This window comes from Natrix helvetica, assembly GCF_964273705.1.
Source record: "Natrix helvetica genome assembly, chromosome: 2".
Classification (NCBI taxonomy): domain Eukaryota; kingdom Metazoa; phylum Chordata; class Lepidosauria; order Squamata; family Natricidae; genus Natrix; species Natrix helvetica.
In genome coordinates, this window is record NC_138552.1 from 26635538 (window position 1) to 26657643 (window position 22106).

Consider the following 22106-nt stretch of genomic DNA (forward strand, 5'->3'; position numbering starts at 1 on the left):
CACCTGACTTCATAGGAGAAATCAGGTGAATGTTATTCAAGCCACCTGATTTCATAGAAGAAAATATTCTCCATTTTTGCATAGGTGAACTAGTAACAAAAGTAACACTCAGCAGACACTAATCTGTCCATAATAGTAGACCTTGTCACCTCGCCCCAAAATAATTTTCTACTATTTAAGACAAAGCATCCGGTTAACAGTACATCTGAAATCTACAAGGGAGAGATTGCAAATTGAAATAAACTCACAATGGACATGAATACGGAACTGATTTTTACAAGTGAATCTATATAACTTGGGGTATTTTTCCATCATTTTGGAAATCAGGCTATTATTCAATAAAGTAGGTAGTGTACCAACAGAATATGTATTATGGGTTTTAAAATAAAAATGTGGGTATTCAAATATTGTTGGTTATCAGGTAGAGCATTTAGAACAGGGATGTCAAACTCGATTTCATCGAGGGCCACATCAGGGTTGTGTTTGACCTTGGGGGGCCAGGGTGGGCATGGCTAAGAGTGGATATGGCCAGCTCAACATCATTTGTGTTGGGGGTGCCCATGGCAGCCCAAGCACTCTGCCAGCAAAAATGGGCTCCCAAGCTCTGCTTTTGCCTGTGACTGCCTCCTGCCACCCTCTGCCAGCAAAAATGGAGCTTGGGGGGGCTGCCCATGGCACTCCTGAACTCCATTTTCCTGGCAGAGGCATCGCGGGCCGGTCCTTTCATGTTTCCAGGTCAGCCCCGTGGGCCAAATCTAAGCACCCTGCCAGCCGGATCCTTCCCCCAGGCCTTGAGTTTGACACCTCTGATCTAGAAGAAGTGATAGCATCTTAACATATAAGCCTTCCTGTACTTGCTGCTTATATCCTAATGTTTTAAAAATGTTGTCTTAAACCAACAGCCCAATGTTTTCTTAAGATGTTGCATATCACACAGCGGTCTTATATAGACATACCCATTTCCTAAGAAGTCCAGGAGTATCAACATCAGTGGTGGGTTTCAAAAATTTTTGGAACCTACTCTGTGGGTGTGGCCTGATTTGTGGGAGTGGCTTGCTGGCCATGTGACCAGGTGGGAGTAGCTTGCCGGCCATGTGACTGGGTGGGAGTGGCTTGCCAGCCATGTGACCGGGTGGGAGTAGCTTGCCAGTCCTGTGACTGGGTGGAAGTGGCCAGGACGATGTCACTGAATTGGATGAACTACAATAAGATTAAAATAAGTACAAAAACAATAAAAGAGCTACTTACAGAAGGAAGATGACTGTTCTTGCCAGTCTTCAGTATAACTGACTCCAATGAATGGGCTGCACAAAGAAGAGACAGAGAAATGAACTCTTTCATTGCATGCACTGCATCGAAACCAGCACACAAATAAAGACAGCTACTTACAGAGATTACTGCCTTGCTGGTCTTCTGCACCACAACCTCACCAATAACCTGCAGAAAGGAGAGATACAGAAAGCAAGGTTTTAATTGCATGCACTGCATTAGGATGAAACAAGCACAAAAAATAATAGAAAAGGAGAATTACTGTCCTTTTTTGCGTCTTCTGCACCACCACCTCACCACCTTGCTCCAATAACCTGCACAAAGGAAAGACACAGAAAGCAAGACTTTACTATCTCAAGGATGAAGCCAGCACAGAGCACACCCAGCAATAAAGACAGCTACTTACAGAGGAAGGATCTCACTGGCTTGACGGTCTTCTGCACACCACCTTATTTCCTTTTTCTGAAATTTAGTTCTCAGTTCCAAAAAACAGGAATATATGAATTAGGTTCACTACTTAGGTCGGTCCAAGTAGCTATTCAGAAGTTAGTGGTTAGAAGCAATGGTAAAGCAAGAATTAAAACCAGAAATATTTGAAAGGGAGTACAATATATATTTAATTTTGCACATGTTAGCAGCTGCTGGAATTGTGTTTGCACAACAGTGGAAAAACAGAGATATGAAAATGAATAAATATTACAATGTGCAGGAATAAATAAATTGACAATTAAAATCAAGAAGGCTTTGAATACTTTTTCACGTGGGATTTGTTTTAGCAATTGCTAAATAAAAGAAACAGAAATTAAAAATCCAAAAGTATGAAAGAAAACACCAATTATGTAAGGAAAGGTCACTAAAATATATAAGGAAATATTACTAGATCATTATTAATGCGTAGATAACTGCGGGACATTACACACCCACACCCACACAAACTATGACAGTGCCAGGAAAACACCAAAAAATAAGAATCCCCCCCCCCCCAAAAAAAAAGACAGCAAATGAGACCAGTTTTTCCTCCTAACCCTAAGGACAGGAAAGACAAAGCCACTGGAATTAAAACCATCAAAGCATGGTGGGAAATTATAAATGACAATGCCAGGAAGCTCACAGAACCAGCAACCACCTCAGAATTAGCTAAACAACGAGGGTGAACACAAAATCTGGCAAAGCTGCCTTGCACCAACCTGGCCTGCCCATAGAAAAGCAGACACTTTGAGACACATAAACCTGGTCTCAACACTTAAAAGCAACATATAGCATCACAAAGAAAACATTTGCAAAAAGGAATAACATTTCTTGTAGTAAATATATTTTATAAACAATTAAAAAATAAAAATTCCCTAAAAATAATTTTAAAAAAAGATATTCTATAAATAAAAAAATCCTTAACACCATTGTTAAGTATTCCACCAGCAATAATTTATACTGTAACCATTTTAAGGTATTGTACCTGCAATAGTATACTGTAACCCTTATTCCACCAGCAATAATTTATACTGTAACCATTTCAAACTATTCCACACACAATAATTTAAAATGAAACCATTAAAAATATTCCATACACAATAAATTACAATAAAATGATTTAAAACAATTCTATGCACAATACATTTTAAAGTATCGAGTATAGAATTTTTAAAAATGGTTTATTTTAATTTATTTTGGATAGAATCTTTTTTTAAATAGTCTAAGACAATTTAAAAAAAGAATCCACACACTATAAATTGCAGTAAACCATTTTAAAATATTCTATACTTTTAAGCGAAATTATTTGAAAAAATTCTATGCACAATAAATAAAATATTATTTTAAAATATATTAAAAAAATAAAAGAAAAAAAACCGGTTACTTACCAGCAGGCAGAATCAGCAGCACTCTGATGCGATGGATGGATGCAACTGGCAGCAGACAGGCAGAGAGGCAGCAGGACAGGTAAGACACTGGACTGGAGGGACAAGGCCAGGGTTGTCACTAAGCAGGACGCCTGGCAGGCTTAGCCAGCCAGGTGTGGCTGCAGAGGGGGGGCGGGGGGCTTTCGGCCTTCCCTCATGGAAGCCAGCCGCCTGTGCCACCCCCGCCAGCCCGCAGCTTTAGCGAGGGAAGGCCTGAAGGCCTTCCCTCGTGGAAGCCAGCCTCCTGCCGCCCGCACCGTTCCTGCCAGCCCGCAGCTTTAGTAAGGAAAGGCCTGAAGACCTTCCGTCACGGAAGCTAGCCTCCCGCCACCCCCCCTCGTGCTTAGTTGCTTACCTGAGGGAAACAGCAAGCTCCTGGAAGGCAAAGGGAGTTTTGAAATGGAGGGAGGAATGTTGGCTGTTGGCGCCACGCTTTTAAACGGGTCACCTCCAGCCCACTCACTGATTGGCTGGACTCCAGCCAATCAGTGAGCGGCGGGCTGGGCTAGCCTAGTTTAGTGCGGACGGGCCGGGGAGCGAGCGAGCTGCAATGGGACGGCAAGGGCAATCGAGTGGTAGGGCCAGTGCCGGTTCCCAGCAGTTACTTCTGGGTCCGGTTACTTCTGGGTCCGATCACGAACCGGTGCGAACCAGCAGAAACCCACCACTGATCAACATCATTATTCTGTTTGAATGAATACATATACATAGATGTACCATCAAGAAATCAGAGTTTATATTCATTACTTTTAATTTTTTAAATTGTATTTATTTGTTTAACTGGAGGTTACAAACTTACATAAGCTCTTCTGAGCACAAATATGAATGAAACAAGAAATACTGTAGGATTATATAATCTTAGAGTTGGAATAGGCAATCCATCTCCCAAATTATGCAGAAATCTGAATAAGGGTACCCCCATATATGGCTGTTTTGCTTCTTTTTAAACATAATCAATGAATGCAAGTTCACATCATCTTCTGGTTTGACATTTATTTTAATATTCAACTGGAATCTGTCTTCCTATAGCTTAAATCTGCTACTCCGTGTTCTCTGTTCTGGAATGATTCTTACCAAATTATTTAGCAATTCCCTAAGAATTACAGGGATCTTGAAAATTTGCACTTCTTTTTGTACCATATAGAGCCATGGTGCTGCAGGGGTTAGAATGCAGTGCTGCAGGGCTAACTCACTGCTCACTCCCGGAGTTCAATTATGAATGGCTCAAGATTGACTCAGCCTTCCATCCTTCCGAGGTCAGTAAAATGAGGACCCAGTTTGTTGGGGGCAATATGCCAACTCTGTAAACCACTTAGAGAGGGCTGTAAAGCACTGTGAAGTGGTATATAAGTCTAAGTGCTTTTGCTATATGCTTACAGGTATTTCTGGATACATATTTTGAACTTTCTTCCCCTTAGCCTATCACTGTTACGATTATTGTAACTGGACGCTTCATTAATCATAACATACTTGAATTATTATTTCCAGTTTAAGTTTGCAAAACATATGCCAGGCCCTTTAAAATTTATAGGAATCAATTACTTTAAATGCCCTTATTAGCAGTAGGTTTCAATATCTTGAAAAGAGAGAGATGTTCATAAAAGCAATTTTGCACACTTTTAATTACACAACATCTTTTCCAGTTACAGTGCTTATGGTTCCCATTACAGTCATTTCCTAATTTTGTATTTCCATTTGTTGTCTGCATAAATTGGCACATGGTTTTCTGTAATAATAGTGAAAATACATTGTAAATACATGTTGGCACTGGTTACCTCCCAGCTACTGAAACAGCTGACAACAAGCTGCTTTTATGAGTCAATTGCTTTTTTTAAAGAATATTTTTAAGCCATAGTTAGGAAAACAAAAACATTGCAGAGCAAGGATATGAATTCCTGCAACCCCATGTGAGGGCAAAAAGATTAGAAGCCTACAGCAGGTTCAACAGAATCCCAAATTCTATTTTGAAACAGACCAATTTGGCAAGAGGGGTAGGTGGTGGTGGGGATGCTTTATTGCTCCAGGCTAAGAAGGACTCAAGCATGCAGAGATAAATATGACTAACAGATCAAGTTTCTAATCACAATGAATGATTTTATTAGGGGCTTCCAAGCAATGTTGTGGAAAATATTGAAATAACACATTGCAGGAATTTCCAAATCTGTTGCTCTTTTACCCACAGGCAGGAATGTCTAAATGTCTTTGATGGAATCAGTGAGAAAAAGAAAGATGTAATTTTGGGTGTTTATTTGAGGACCTCCTAATTCTGCCACTGCATCACATCACAACCATTGCTCACAGCTATCCTGTGGCATCTTCAATAAACTGAAATGAGTAAAAAATAAACTTCCAAAAATATGACAGTCCTTATCCTCCTTGTTAGATACTTGTTCTAACTACAGTGGTTTCCACCAAGGTCCTCTGTTCCAGCGGGAGCAGAGATTTAATCCTATTGGTCAAAGGGTCTGACAGCTCCCTATAAAAGGGCTGCTGTCAGACTCAACCTTCGCTGGATTGTTCTCACTTGTTGAACTTGTTGAACTTAATAAAGAGCTGTTGTTACCGTTAAGCCTGTGTGCCTATCCATTACCCAATCTAACATTGGCGACGAGGGTGGGATTGGAAGGCAACTAGGCAAACCGAAAGAGTGCAGCAATCCAGCAAGTACATCCAGCTCAGCGCGGCTTTGAGCAGCCATTTTTGAGCGGCAAACTCAAAATGCCCTCTGAACACAAAATGGCCATGCACGCCCCACCGACTCCTTATGACCCAGTCACCAAGCACTGGGACTCGTACATGCTACAATTTGACTGCTTCCTCGAGGCAAACGACCTTATGGGCCTTTCTGAAGGCCCCATGTTCCTCGGATACTGTGGCTGGGAAGTGTTCGAGATGGCGAAAGTCCTCTCTGAGCCAACACCGCTACAATCAGTCACCTGGTCCGTGCTTCAGCAGACGCTGAAGATCCACTATGCACCCAAGCCATCCAAGCACGTTCGCCAGCATGAGTTTAACATCAGGAACCAGAAAGAGGGCAAGTCAATTAATGAGTACGTTGCGGCGCTTCGCAAGGCTGCAGCGTACTGCGAATTCCGAGACCTGGACGAGCTGATTCTGGACCGCATAATTTGCGTGGTGCTGGACATTAACCTACAGAGGAGGTTACTTGCTAAATCTAACCTCACTCTGCAGATCGTATTGGACGAGGACAGGGCGTCCGAATCAGCTGTCAAATCTATTGAGACTCTGCAGTGCCAAAGCGCTCCAAAAGATGCGATTTTTGATTTAAAATGTACAATTCAATATGAAGGAAGTATAAATAATGATTGTGGTAGTAACACATGAAATCTATCTGTAACCAATCGACACGGTTTCTACAAGATGTAATGAAGGATGATTCTTTTTTTGTGTTCTTGTTTAATTAAACAATAAAAAATTTCAAAAAAAAGAGATGCACGTAAGAGTACATGCGTACATCGCAAGGCTGCAGAGCCCAAGAGCTCAGAGGGCGAGGTAGATGACAGCTGCCGCATGCGCAGTAGCCACGCCCAGCCGGCATGCAAATTCAAACTGCATCTCTCATCTTGCACTAGCTGTGGAGGAGACCATGCCAGATCAGCTTGCTGTTTCCGTGATGCAACTTGCCAGCGCTGCGAGCAAAAGGGGCACATTGCCAAGGTGTGCCGGAGCGAATTCCCTGCCACTGCCTGGCAGCCCAGAAGCTCACCAAACCGCCAAGAAAGGCCCAACCAAGGGGCCTGGCAGAAGCCACCATGGCACTCAGATGGCGACAATAGAGTCACCTACCACACGTCAATCGGCCAAGTCCGCACCAGGGGGCCAAAAATGCTGAAGGTCACAGTCCTCATCGAGGACTCTCCATGTAAGATGGAGATCTACACTGGGTCATCATTGACTATCATGCCGTGGTCTACCCTAAAGCAGGCTATCCCTAGCCTAAAAGGGCAGCATCTTTGCACCCCTGACATCCGCCTACACGATTACCAGGGAAACCAGGTCCCCATTGTGGGCCAAGGCACCTTCCAGGTGAAGTTCAAGCAGTTCAGCAGGAAACTCCCAGTGACAGTGGTCAGCGGCAACCTGCAGAGCCTCCTAGGGCTAGATTGGTTCCAAGCCCTGGGCCTAGAGGTGACCTGCATCAACGCCTTGAAAGAAGATGGCGCTGAAGCCATTTATAAGGAGTTCGAGGACATCTTTGGCACCAGTCTGGGTAAGTATGTGGGGACTCCAATTTCCTTTAGTTTGGACCCCAACATAGCTGCAATAAAGCTAAAACCCAGGAGATTATCTTTTGCTCTCTACCCCAAAATTGACAGGGAAATTGACAAGCTCGTAGGCCAGGGAATCCTAGAGGTCGATCACACACACTGGGAGACCCCTATAGTGACACCTGTCAAATCTGATGGGTCTCTCCACATCTGCGCAGACTACAAGTGCACAATAAATAAAGCGCTACAACAAAGCGCCTATCCTGTACCCATTGTACAGCACCTCCTTTGTTCATTAGGCCCCGGAATTTTTTTTGCAAAATTGGACATGGTGCAGTCATACCAACAATTGCCTGTAGATGGCGCTATGGCGGAGGCCCAAACCATCGTGATGCACAGGGGTGCATTCAAATGTCACCGCCTGCAATTCGGCGTTAGTATCGCCCCTGGACTGTTCCAAAGCATCATGGAACGGCTTTTGCAGGGGATTCCAGGAGTCGTCTCCTATTTCAATGACATCTTGGTATCGGCTGCAAATGAGGCGCAACATTTCAAATGTGTACGAACAGTTTTGGCTCGAATTAGAGACAAAGGCCTCGGTCTCAAAAAAGAGAAATGCCAAATTAACATGCCAAGGGTTGAATTCCTAGGATACCTAATTGATGGTTCTGGGATTCACCCAATGACACCAAAAATTAAAGCCACATCTCGCAATCAAACCAAGCTGCAGGCGTTCCTCAGGCTTTTTAATTTCTACAGCATCTTTCTCAAACAGAAAGCCACCGTTGGTGAGCCCTTACACCGTCTCCTGGCTAAGAACGCGAAGTGGTCCTGGGGCAGAGCTGAGGCTTCTGCATTTGCCGCGGTAAAACGACTCCTGTCAGCAGACTCCTTTCTAGTGCAATACAGCCAGACCCTGCCATTGGTGCTGACTTGCGACGCTTCCCCATTCGGCGTTGGCGCCATCCTCAGGCACTGCATGCCCAATGGAACCGAAGCCCCTATTGCATTTTACTCCAGGACCTTGTCTGCTGCAGAGCGGAACTACAGCCAGCTGGACCGTGAGGCTTTGGCTTCAGTGGCCGGAGTAAAGAGGTTCCATGGGTATCTATATGGCATGGACTTCGAACTGGTTACGGACCACAAACCATTGTTGGGCTTACTGGCTGGAGACTGACCTACCCCAGTGTCATTATCGCCCCACATGGCCAGATGGACCATCTTCCTAGCTGCCTACTCCTACCATCTCATCCACCGACCAGGCTCCACTTTGGGGCATGCTGACACTCTAAGCCACTGCCCGCTGCCTGAACTTCTCACTGACCCTACCCTCGAGACACCAGTCCTCCTCATTGACTGCCTTGAGACTGGGCCTGTCTCATCCAGAGACGTTGCCCGTCACTCTGCATAGGACTCCACCATCAAACAAATTTTGAACTGGGTTTGGAGGGGGTGGCCCAAGTGGCCTGTTGGGGCTGATTTCAAATTGTATTTTGCCAAACATGATGAGTTATTGGTTGTAAATGGCTGTTTACTGTGGGGGGACCGGGTTGTTGTTCCACCCAAACTGTGCATTGCAGTATTAGAGGCTTTACACATAGGGTATCCTGGAATTATCAGGATGAAGTCTTTGGCTAAGAGTTACGTGTGGTGGCCTAACATGGACAGGGAGATCAAAGAATGGGTGGCTACCTGCACACCGTGCCAGGAGGCCAGACCAGCTCCCCCAGAGGCGCCCGCTAAGGAGTGGGAGCAACTACAAGCACCATGGTCTAGGGTGCACATTGACTTTGCTGGCCCAGTTCATGGCCAGACATTTCTCGTAGTTGTGGATGCCTACTTGAAATGGTTAGAGGTAGTCCTGATGACCTCCACTATGGCAGAAGCGGTCATCAAGGTGCTACAGAGACTTTTCTCCACACACGGCCTGCCCGACGTCTTGATCTCTGACAACGGGCCCCAATTCATGGCCATGCAATTTGAGACCTTCCTAGCAGCTCAGGGAATCAGGCATGCCCTGGTCACACCATTCCATCTGGCCTCCAATGGACAGGTGGAGAGAATGGTGAGATCTGCAAAAGAGGCCCTCTCTAGGATGGGCCTGGGAGATTGCCAAACATTGGTTGACCACTATTTGCTAATTCAGCACATCACGCCCAGTACCACTACAGGGAGAAGCCCCTCCGAGCTTCTCATGGGTCGCCGGCTAAGGTCCCACTTAGACCGGCTACACCCCAATTATTCTTCCTCATTGCCCCCAGACTCCACAAGCAAGATTTGGACATTTAGCTTAGGGATTCAGTATACACCCACAACTACGCCAGGGGAACTCTGTGGATTCCTGCCACAGTGATAGGCATCACCAGCGCTCACTCATACCTCCTAGAGCTCGAGGATGGTTGGAATTGGAGAAGGCATATTGACCAACTTTGTGGTCACCTCTCCAACTCCACTCTTAGACAACCAGAGGTAACTCCGAGCGAACTGGCTCTAGAAGCTCCAGCCGTGGCCTGTGAAAGGTTCCAGGAGCTTCCACCAAGCGGAGCTATAGAACAAACAGGTCCGTCCGACCTGTCCAAGGAAACCCCTCCTACTAAACTGCGCAGGTCAGGCAGAACTACCCAAAAACCCGCCTACCTGCGTGACTACGTAACAAGTAGGATTGTTCCATCCAAGAGGGGAGGGGTGTTAGATACTTGTTCTAACTACAGTGGTTTCCACCAAGGTCCTCTGTTCCGGCAGGAACAGAGGTTTAATCCTATTGGTCGAATGGCCTGACAGCTCCCTATAAAAGGGCTGCTGTCAGACTCAACCTTCACTGGATTGTTCTCACTTGTTGTAAATAAAGAGCTGTTGTTACCGTTAACAACAGCTCCATTGTTACCTGTGTGTGCCTATCCATTACCCAATCTAACACTCCTGTAAAAAGTGAACAATGCTTTCAGATATTATCCAGTAGAAGAAAATATTGTTGTTTGAAAGTTGATTGGAGGCAAAATAAATTCCAAACAAGATAAAAGATCTGATCTCCAGTTTGATTTATACTGAATTATTTCTTCTGGATGGCTGAATTATGATCCAAAGTAAATTTAGCATGAAATATTAATAGGAAATAGTTATAAAGTGTGTATTTTAATGATCCATCTAGATCTGTATGTCTAAGCTAAGTATCTGAACTGAACAGAGATTGATCCCGAATCTTTTACATGCAAAGCATGCACTGACTTAAATGAAATATAGCACTTTCCTAATAAAGTTATTGAAGTGAAAAGGGAGAAAGGAACACAGTCTAGACAGATGTGGCTTGATGTCAGCCTCTACTTCACTATTTGCTTTCGGCTGCCATTGAAACAGAGAGGGGGGCCTGGTATTTGGGATGGAAAGCATGTGCAGGAGAGATTGTAAAGTGGGAGTTTTGGTCTCAACGTCTACTGCACATGCTGGAGATTAGCGCTTAGTGTCGGTCAAGGCCAACCGTCCGCATACTTACCTGATGATGCTCCTTGAAGGTGGAACTCACATGACACCTAAGGGATTTACATATTGTACAGTGAGATGAGGGTTGCCAGGGGGAGGGGTTGGTCACGTATTGATAACTATGATTTCGCGCGCTTTTGCCTCAGATCTTGCTTTACTTAGCTACTACCTTTTCATAACCAGTAAAAGTACTCTTAACTCTGCAAAATGGAGTTATGTAGTTTCTTTCTTGGTTACTGAGGGAGGCCGGCTTGACACTTAGCACCATCTTTCTATGCAAAATTCACCACATTCTGGTTTTATCCAGTTGCCAAGAGACCAAAGTGTTCAGTGAAAACTTAGTAGTCTTCACTACTAGTACTTCTACAGTGAAGGAGAAGGGTACTTCTACTTCATAGCAATAACCATCTCCAGATCCTTACAGCCCCAGAAAAAAACATTTGATAGGGAGGGGGGTTGCACTTGTTACTAGTTATCATGGAACACCTATCTAGGAATTGGAAAAAAAATTCCTCTACTAGTATCTATCATTCACTCCCCTTATTGCAATGAATTTTCTTTTGTAAATTTCTGTAAAGAAGAATCAATAACTTAAGGAGAGGTTCAGTAGTCGTACCCTATGATGGCACGAGTAGTAGTCTTGCACTGATCGTTTGTTACAATACATATAAGATGTGGTTTTGTTATTTTTATTATTCTATAGAATCGTAGTGTTGGAAGGAACTGTTTGCTTGATTAAGTATTCAAACATAAGATCAAAGGTTCCTTCAGAAATAAAGCATTGCACCTGAGAAATGTGCAGTAAGAAAAACTACTTCAGGAAAACCTCATGGGCCTCGTGCACACTGGAAGAGAAATAGCTGGATTGATTGAATTTGGGGCTGAGGTCACTTTGTGAGTTGTACACTACACTTGCCAGTTGTAGTATGTAAAACAGAAAAATTGCAAAAGAAATTGAAGGAAATTCTGTCTACACAAAAACGCTGTCAATCTTACCAGCAAGAACCCATCATTTATCTCAGCACAACTTTTGTTTGTTTGTTTGTTTTATTGGATTTATATTCCGCCCTTCTCCCAAAGGACTCAGGGCGGCGCACAACATTAAAAAACACATATGACAAAAGTTAAAAGGAAATTAGATAAATATCCAAAAAAACAAACCCAATTAATATGACAATAACATTTTAAAAATTAGATAAAATTAACAGGCCAGGCCGGCTTGGCTTTTCCCTACAGTTCTTTGACTGTGAAAATTCCTATATACATGATATGCTATGGCTGGATACAAATCTTTGTTACCTACTAAGATGAAGTCACTAAAAAAAAGTTACCTTATTTTTCGGAGTATAACACACACTTTTTCACCCCTAAAAGAGGCTGAAAATGTGGGTGCGTCTTATATTCCAAATGTAGTTTTTCCAAAGCTTTTTTCCAGCCCTAATGAGGCGCTAATGAGTGAAGCAATCTTCCGTGCTTTGCCTGCTTTTCTCATTGCTGCTCCCTCTGATGATCAGCTGTGCAAGCTGTTTTTCAGCCCTAACCAGGGGATAAAAAGCACGCATGCTCAAAACCAGCAAACCTACATGCTGAAGCTGACCAGACGAAGGATGCTTGCCAGATGAATACCTGGTAGGCAGATTTTTTTTCCTACTTCCCTCCCCCAAAACTAAGGTATGTCTTATACTCCGAAAAATATGGTAATTATTACCTGTCATCTAGATGGTACAGTTCTTCTTATACCTAATGTAGGTTAATTGTGGTACTTCCTCTCCCTTCCCATGATTTCATGAACCTTGTCTTATGCTTTGTAAATACATGATCATACTATATATGCAGTGACGAAAGAAACACAAACACGTTTTTAGATAAATATATTGGGTATCTCATTTCTTCCCCTCGTGGCCCCACCTTTCTCTGCCTCTGTCTGTCTGTCTGTCTGTCTGTCTGTCTGTCTGTCTGTCTCTCTCTCTCTCTCTCTCTCTCTCTCTCTCCATCTATCTATAATGTAAAGTATATCAGACAAGTATATGTAAAGTATACCATTCCTCAATTGCATAATATAATTTATTTAGTATATTTTTCAGTAACAGGGTCTGATTACCATTAAGTATGCAAGTCAGCAAAGAGAGCTATAATTTTCCCACTTTATCTGTATACTACTAATACCCTCGTTGTGTTTGTCTGTTTGTGCCCCATCCACCAGTGAGTGTAATCAGTTAATTAACCTGCAACAATTTTGAGTCAAGATACCTAAAAACTGCTAACTTAAAGAATGCCCCTTAGCGAACTATGCCCACCAGGCTTCCAGGTTTTTCACCAGCCAAGAGCCCAGGGCAGGGGTGGGGGGGTGGCGGTGGTTATTAGGGAAACTCTCAGACCTCAGGAGGTCATTGTGCCTCAGATAGGCGGGTGTGAGTCCCTCTTTGTGAAGTGGGGCCTTGGAGCTCAGATTGGCCTTTTTGTTATGTACTTGTCTCCCTGCTATGTTTCATCGGCCCTGCCGGAGCTGCTGGATGTGTTAGCTGGATTGGCGGTTGATTTCCCCAGGCTTATGGTCCTGGGGGATTTCAATCTGCCTTCCATTGGCGAGACATCCGAGTCAGCTCGGGAGTTCATGGCTTCCATGACAGCTATTGACCTAACTCAGTTAATTCAAGACCCCACCCATAATGGGGGACACACGCTCGACCTGATTTTTGTCTCTGGGCAGTGGATTAATGATCTAGATTTAGGGGATATTTCTATTCAACCCTTGTCATGGTCTGATCATTTCCTCATCAGGCTTGACTTCCATACCGCTACCCCTTGCCGCAGGGAGGTGGAACCGACTAGATGGTTCCGCCCCAGGCACCTGATGGACCCCAAAAGATTCCTGATGGAACTTGGGACTTTTCCTGAATCCCTTGCTCATAACTAGACTGAAATCCTAATGGAAGCCTGGGATAGGGCGGCCGCTGGGGCCTTGGATCGCGTTGTGCCTTTGCGGCCTCTGACCCGGTGTCGATCCCAGGTGGCTCCCTGGTTTACCGAGGAGCTCCAGGAGATGAAACGCCGGAAAAGACGCCTAGAGAGTGGCTGGAGGGCCAGCCGGTCCGAATCTGATCGAACACTAGTAAGAATTCATATTAAATCCTACTTAGTGGCGATAGAAGCGGCAAAACGGCAACATTTTTCCGCTCTTATCGCATCCGCAGATAACCGCCCAGCTGCCCTGTTTAGGGTGACCCGTTCCTTACTTAACCAAGGAACTGGGGAAGACCCCTTGCAGGGTAGGGCTGAAGAATTTGTTCAGTATCTGCAGGATAAAATCGCTCAGATCCGGACAGGCTTGGACTCTGACTGGGTAGATTTGGGCGAGCCGACGGGGATGAATCTTGAGGAGACAATCTGGGATGGGTTTGACCCTGTGACCCCCCGAAGGCATGGACAGGATTATGGGGAGACTCAGTGCTGCCACTTGTGTGCTGGACCCGTGTCCCTCTTGGTTAGTTTCGGCTTCCTGGGAGGTGACACGAGGCTGGCTCCAGGCGATTACCAATGCTTCATTGAGAGAGGGGTTCTTTCCAACCGCCTTGAAGGAGGCGGTGGTGAGGCCCCTCCTTAAGAAGCCTTCCCTGGACCCAGCTTCTTTAGCCAACTATCATCTGGTCTCCAACCTTCACTTTGTAGCAAAGGTTGTCGAGAATGTGGTAGCACATCAGCTTCCCCAGTACCTGGATGAAGCTGTCTACCTGGATCCGTTTCAGTCGGGTTTCAGGCCCGGGTACAGCACGGAGACGGCATTGGTTGCGTTGGTCGATGATCTCTGGCGGGCCCGGGACAGGGGCTGCTCCTCTGTCCTGCTCCTATTAGACCTCTCGGCAGCTTTCGATACCATCGACCATGGTATCCTACTGCGACGACTCGGGGGGTTGGGAGTGGGGGGCACTGTTTTATGGTGGTTCTCCTCCTACCTGTCGGATCGGTCGCAGTTTGTGTTGACTGGAGGGCAGAGATCGACCCCCAGGTGCATCACTTGTGGGGTGCCCCAGGGGTCGGTTCTCTCACCCCTCTTGTTCAACATATATATGAAACCGCTGGGCAAGATCATCCGTGGTTTTGGGGTACGGTATCATCAATATGCTGATGATACCCAACTTTTCATCTCTACCCTAAACCACCCAAACGATGCCCTCGACGTGATGTCCCGATGCCTGGAGGCTGTGCGGATCTGGATGGGGAGGAACAGGCTCAAGCTCAATCCCTCCAAGACTGAGTGGCTGTGGTTTCCGTCATCCCGATTTGTGCATCTTGTTCCATCTTTGATGATAGGGGGAGAAGTTTTAGCCCCCTCAGAGAAGGCTCGCAATCTGGGAGTCCTCCTGGATACGTGGTTTAGTTTAGAAGAACACCTGACGGCCCTTTTACCAGGTTCGCCTGGTACATCAGTTGCGCCCCTTCCTGGATCGGGATGCTCTGTGCACAGTCACTCATGCCCTCGTCCTTTCTCGCCTGGACTACTGCAATGCTCTCTACGTGGGGCTGCCCTTGAAGAGCACCCAGAGGCTTCAGCTGGTCCAGAATGCGGCCGCACGGGTTATCATGGGGGTACCTAGGTACTCCCATGTTACACCCCTTTTAGGCGGCCTGCACTGGTTGCCGGTTGTTTCCGGGTGCGATTCAAGGTATTAATTATGACCTTTAAAGCGCTCCATGGCTTAGGCCCAGGGTACCTGCGAGACCACCTACTGCCACCAGTAGCCTCCCACCGTCCAGTACGATCCCACAGAGTTGGCCTTCTCAGGGTGCCGTCGGCCAGACAGTGTCGGCTCGTGACCCCCAGGGGGAGAGCCTTCTCTGTGGGAGTGCCCTCCCTCTGGAATGAGCTGCCCCCGGAGCTTCGCATAATCCCTGACCTCCAGTCCTTCCAACACACCCTAAAAAGTTGGCTTTTCCAGCAAGCCGGCCTGTCCTGTCAATTTTATCTCATTTTTTAAATGTATTGTCCTATAAATTGGGTTCGTTTTTTTTGGGATATGTATTTAATTTCTTTTTAACTTTCAGGATGTGTGTTTTTTAATGTTGTACGCCGCCCTGAGTCCTTTGGGAGAAGGGCGGCATATAAATCCACTAAAACAAACTAACAAACAAACAATGTATTGAAAACCCAGACCCGCTACTCCTGTGGAATTAAAATTTCCACAATACAAAGATCATTTTATTCAGAAAGTTGTCACCTTTGCAACATCCCCATAGTCACATGATTGTGATTTCCAATGCTCCCTGCCAGGTTCCTACAAGCACAGTCAACTGGGAAGCCAGCAGGAAATGAGAAGTCACTCTTGCTCTCATTGCTTTTTTGCCCATCTTATTTATCTGTTTAGGTGACCAAATTTTGACTTATTGTTGAAGTTCATTTCCATTACAGTTATTTTTATATTTATGTTATACTCTTCTTAGATGATCATGGGACTGTCCAGTGTTGGGGTAAAAAAAAAGATCCACTTAAAATTTAATGTTCATTCTGGTTCTATCAAGTTGCACTACCTTTCTCTCAAAGAATGACTTAAAAGATCACAGAGGTGGACACATTCATCATTGAATCCCATCTTTCTTCTACTCTGATGAGCTGAAGACAGCATCCAGTTCTTCTCACCATCAGGCTCAATAAGAGCTCACCAGCCCTATCATGAAAGTAGATCAGACTGAGAGACAATTACTTGCCAAAAGTAATCCACTGAGTTTTGTGATTGACTGGGAATTTAGAACTGATTTCCCTTTGTTTTATTCCAAAAGCTGTATTTACACCCTGTAATTGCACTTTGGTGATCTGCAGAGGCTGTATATATTTTCTGATATAGGTTTTTTTTTCCCATGTTTGCCAGATTCACAATGTACATTTTAGGCATTCTATATGAATGTAACCATGGTTCTAAAATTTGAAAAGCAAGTGTGGCCTTTAAGAATGAGCCTGAGTCATATCTCATTTGTAAGTAAAAGGTGACATTCTACATTGCAATGGAGCTTTTCTTTTCTCTGCCTCTGTGCTCTTTTGAAATCTGATCCAGCAAATTCCCCTTGCAACAGGCTGTTTAATAGAGAGGGAATCACTCACCTTTCCACTGCATTGGCAAAAGTCATTCCATTGGAAGGGCCACTTGGAATTCATCCTAAATGTACTTTGGTTTTCTTTACTGAGTTTATTTATTCATTTTATTCAACTTATATGACACCCATCTTGCCTGGAGGTGATTCTAGGTGTTTGTTTGCTTTTTAAAAAAACCCACTAAAATAATATGCAGTGACATTAAATTAATTTAAAATTGACAAATCATGCTTTATTCTACACATTAATAAAGTTACTATGAATACATTACCTACATCTTTAAAAAAGAAGCAATACATTACAAAGTCAACAAAGTCAAACATCACCACAATAACATAAGAATGGGCAATGCTGGGAAATGAAGCATCTTTGTCAGAAAGATGACAACGTGGGCACTAGGGGATCTTAAAGGGGGAAGGTTTTCCATAATTTGCATACCACCATCCTTCCTTAGTACTTACCATAACTGGCAGGTCCACTTCCAAGAACAACTTTGGAGTCACTTACGTAAGACATACAGGTAAGCAAAGCAGATCAGATCAGATCAAAGCAGGGCAAAGCAAGTAGATTATTTTTACTAAAAGAAATGAAAAACTGTTGATATCCGCAGTAGGAGTTTCAAAGTAATCTCAGAAATAGAAGGTAGAATCATTGACAAAGTGTTGAAATCAGGGGTGGGATTCAAAAAGTTTAGCAACCGGTTCTCTGCTCGGGGTGGCTATGGTGGGCGTGGCCTACTCAGCCTCCTGCACAACTGCAGGGGGGGCATTTGCGCCATCCCCAGGCTTCAGAGGCCCTCAGAGGCCCTCCGGAGATGTGAAACGGACCCATTTACGGACTTCCAAGAGGCCTGTTTTTCTCTCTCCCAGACACTGCACTTACCTGGCAACCAAAATGGGCCACATGGAGACTCCTGGGAGGGGAGGGGTAGAGTGGGAGGGGCTAGCCAGTCCTTACAACTACCAATTTAGCAAACCAGATGTAAAATTAGCATCCAGTTCTCCTGAACTGGTTCGAAACGACTGAAACCCACCCCCGGTTGAAATCATACAATCATATCAGTCAGCTCCAGTTATCATCCTAGAAGGTCTGTTTTGATCTGATTTAAATTTATTTTCAATGAAATCCCATGTACAACGTATTGATAAATCCATACTTGGAGAACTGGACTACCAGAGAATAGGCAGTTGGTACTATCTATTCTCTGGAAGCACATCTGCACAAGGGTGTTGTGGATCACAAGTATGTAATCTGTAAACATACTGATTACTCAGTATGTTGTAGATAGGATTATTAAACTTTTCCAAACAGAAATACAGCAATTATTTGAGCTAATAAAATGTGCTTCTAGACATCAACATTGCCTACACCTCCTATGATAAAGATGATAAAGTTTGAATGTCATTCAGCTGTATTAATGACCCATCCCAATGATGAACACAAGCATCCTTGGCAAGAATGGGATGAGGGTGAAAGATCATCACAATGCAAACTCAAGACTAAGGTACAATACAATACAATACAATAGCAGAGTTGGAAGGGACCTTGGAGGTCTTCTAGTCCAACTCCCTGCCTAGGCAGGAAACGTTTCAGACAGATGGCTATCCAACATCTTCTTAAAGACTTCCAGTGTTGGGGCATTCACAACTTCTGGAGGCAAGCTGTTCCACTGATTAATTGTTCTAACTGTCAGGGAGTTTCTCCTCAGTTCTAAGTTGCTTCTCTCCTTGATTAGTTTCCACCCATTGCTTCTTGTTCTGCCCTCAGGTGCCTTGGAGAATAGCTTGACTCCCTCTTCTTTGTGGCAACCCCTGAGATATTGGAACACTGCTATCATGTCTCCCCTAGTCCTTCTTTCTATTAAACTAGACATACCCAGTTCATACTGTTCTTCATATGTTTTAGTCTCCAGTCCCCTAATCATCTTTGTTGCTCTTCTCTGCACTCTTTCTAGAGTCTCCACATCTTTTCTACATCATGGCGACCAAAACTGAATGCAGTATTCCAAGTGTGGCCTTACCAAGGCCCTTATAAAGTGGTATTAACACTTCACGTGATCTTGATTCTATCCCTCTGTTGATGCAGCCTAGAACTGTGTTGGCTCTGTTTGGCAGCTGCTGCACACTGCTGGCTCATATTTAAATGGTTGTCCACTAGGACTCCAAGTTCCCTTTCACAATTACTACTATTGAGCAAGGTACCACCTATACTGTACCTGTGATGAACCTAAGCATCCTTGGCAAGAATGGGATGAGGGTGAAAGATCATCACAATGCAAACTCAAGACTAAGGTAAGTGTGCCTGGTGTTAGGAATGAAGTAAAAAGGGTGGGCTTTGCTTCAAGATGCCATGTTTGCATAAATTCACTTTTTTATTGTGGTTAGCAGCGAACACCTATGGCAAGTGCTGAAATGGGACCACATGCCATGGGGGGGAGGGGCACCAGAAACAGGAAGAGCAGCTCTCGGGCATGTGCACCAGCAACCTGGTCTTCTGGTTTCTGGAGCGCATGCGTGCACAAAGACCAGATGGCTGGCGTGCATGCGCACACCGGAAACCAGAAGATCAGCTTCCTGGGCTGTCTTCCGGTTTCTGGCACTTCCACGCGTGCGAAGACCAGCTGGCCAGCACACATGTGAGCACGGGAACCCAAAGGAGCAACAGGCGATGCCTGGCATGCCCGGAGAGATGGCTGTATGCCACGTCTGGCACAGATGCCATAGGTTCTCCATCACGGATCTATGGTATCCTATGGCACAAATGGTAGCTCTTATTTTTTTCTAAAGTGAACTACATTTTATACACGCCGATCTCCAGTCCATGAACTCATTTGGCTGTGGATTCAAATTATACATTTCCTCACCTGGATTGGATGAAAGAAAAAAGGTAAATTTGGATGTCATGTTTGACTCATGATACTTCTTTGATCTAGAGCGGCGGTTCTCAACCTCTGGGTCGGGACCCCTTTGGGGGTCAAACGACCCTTTCACAGGGGTCGCCTAAGACCATCGGAAAACACATATTTTCAATGGTTTTAGGAACTGAGACACCAATATTATGGTTGGGGGTCACCACAACATGGGGAACTGTATTAAAGGGTCGCGGCATTGGGAAGGTTGAGAACCACTGATCTAGAGAGCTTCTTCACAAAGATACTAAATTATATGGGAAATATACTGAAATCTCGAGGTTTAACTGCTGAAGGATAGAGTAATAATCCCTCAGCACCACCTTCTGGAAATGGCTATACAAGTAGATAGACAGGGGGCAAAAGCTACCTCCAGAACCCTACTCAGAAGAGGCACCTCATAGTGGCTGCTGTAAAATGCCAAACAATGAGACTTCATCAACAAAGTAAAATGTCACATTATAAAACATTTAATTTTGTATGTCCCTAATTCTTGTATTGTAACATCTTTTATTCTGCTCCCCCATCACTTCTTTCTTATTTTGTGATAGGATTTGGTATTTCTTGGGGCAAAAGGCTTCAGTAGTCTCCTGCAAGATTCCAGCATGTTCATATTTTCCTCCACTGTCTCAGTGTTAACAATGTGTGTCCAAATCTATGACCTCAAGTAGGGACACAAGAGTCTGTTATTACTATTTGAGCTTCCAATAAACCCAAAGCATGGGCAGGTTTGACCTTATACAACATGTGCAGATTTATTTAGAAGCATTTGGGAATGTCACCTGCTCCCGAGCCCTTTTAACTATATCCACATAAAGCATTTGTCTAACCACACACAGTCACCATAGTCCTCAAAGCTTCACGAGGCTGCACAAGAGGCTGCTTGTGCTTAAGGTCACAGACATGGCACCCTTTCTCGGTGCTTCCTTTGGCTCAGGATGAACCAAATACAGAAAAGAGACAGCTGGTCTAATAAAGCACTACAAAGCGATAGAGAATTTTGGAGCCAGCACAGTAAAGTTTGTCATACCCTTTTGGTTACAGAACTCCTAAGAAAGGGAAGAGAAGGAGAAATTCTCTGGAATTTCTAAATCAATGCATCAATATAGATAGATAGATAGATAGATAGATAGATAGATAGATAGATAGATAGATAGATAGATAGATAGATAGATAGATAGATAGATAGATAGATAGATAGATAGATAGATAGATATAGAGATAGAGATGATAGAGATAGAGATAGAGATAGAGATAGAGATAGAGATAGAGATAGAGATAGAGATAGAGATAGAGATAGAGATAGAGATAGAGATAGATAGGTGTATATATATATATGTATATATATATATATATATATATATATATATATATATATATATATATATATATATATATATATATACAGTAGATATATATATATACAGATATACAGATATACAGATATACAGATATACAGATATACAGATATACAGATATACAGATATACAGATATACAGATATACAGATATACAGATATACAGATATACAGATATACAGATATACAGATATACAGATATACAGATATACAGATATATAGATATATAGATATATAGATATATAGATATATAGATATATAGATATAAAACAGCATAACATATTCCAATCCTCCGCTGAGACATGGCGTATGACCCAGTGGTGGATTCCGGATTCCATTGCAACCAGTACGGTGCAACGGGGCCGGGTGTCCACCACATGCATGCAGGCAGCATGCGTGCAGCATGTGCATGCGTACTTGCCACCCGCAACGCTCTGCAATGCTCCAGCTGCTCGGTGAAGCGTCGCACAGGTACCGTACGCTCTGTGTGCCTAAGCCCCAATCGGCTCAAATACAGGTAAGGATGGTGGGCGGGTGGGCCCTCCGGAGCACCGTACCGGAACGGTACCTGGTGCTCCCAGCAGGCACTGGTACGCCCATACAGGGGCGTACCGGTCATATCCCACCCCTGGTATGACTAAATGTTTCCAGAAAAACTTTGGAAAATTCAGGGCAAAAATGAAGCTGAGGTTAAACTTTGCCTTGGTTCTTTTTACAATGTATGATCTAATCATCTATTTGCTAAACAGATCATTAATAGCATCAGTAATACCTAGATTAGATAGAATGTCTAATCTATGACTTTGGTTCCTACAAATCTCTACACAACTCTGCGTAAGGAGTACATGTACTGGTAGTGTTCGAGTTACAAGCACAATAGAGCACC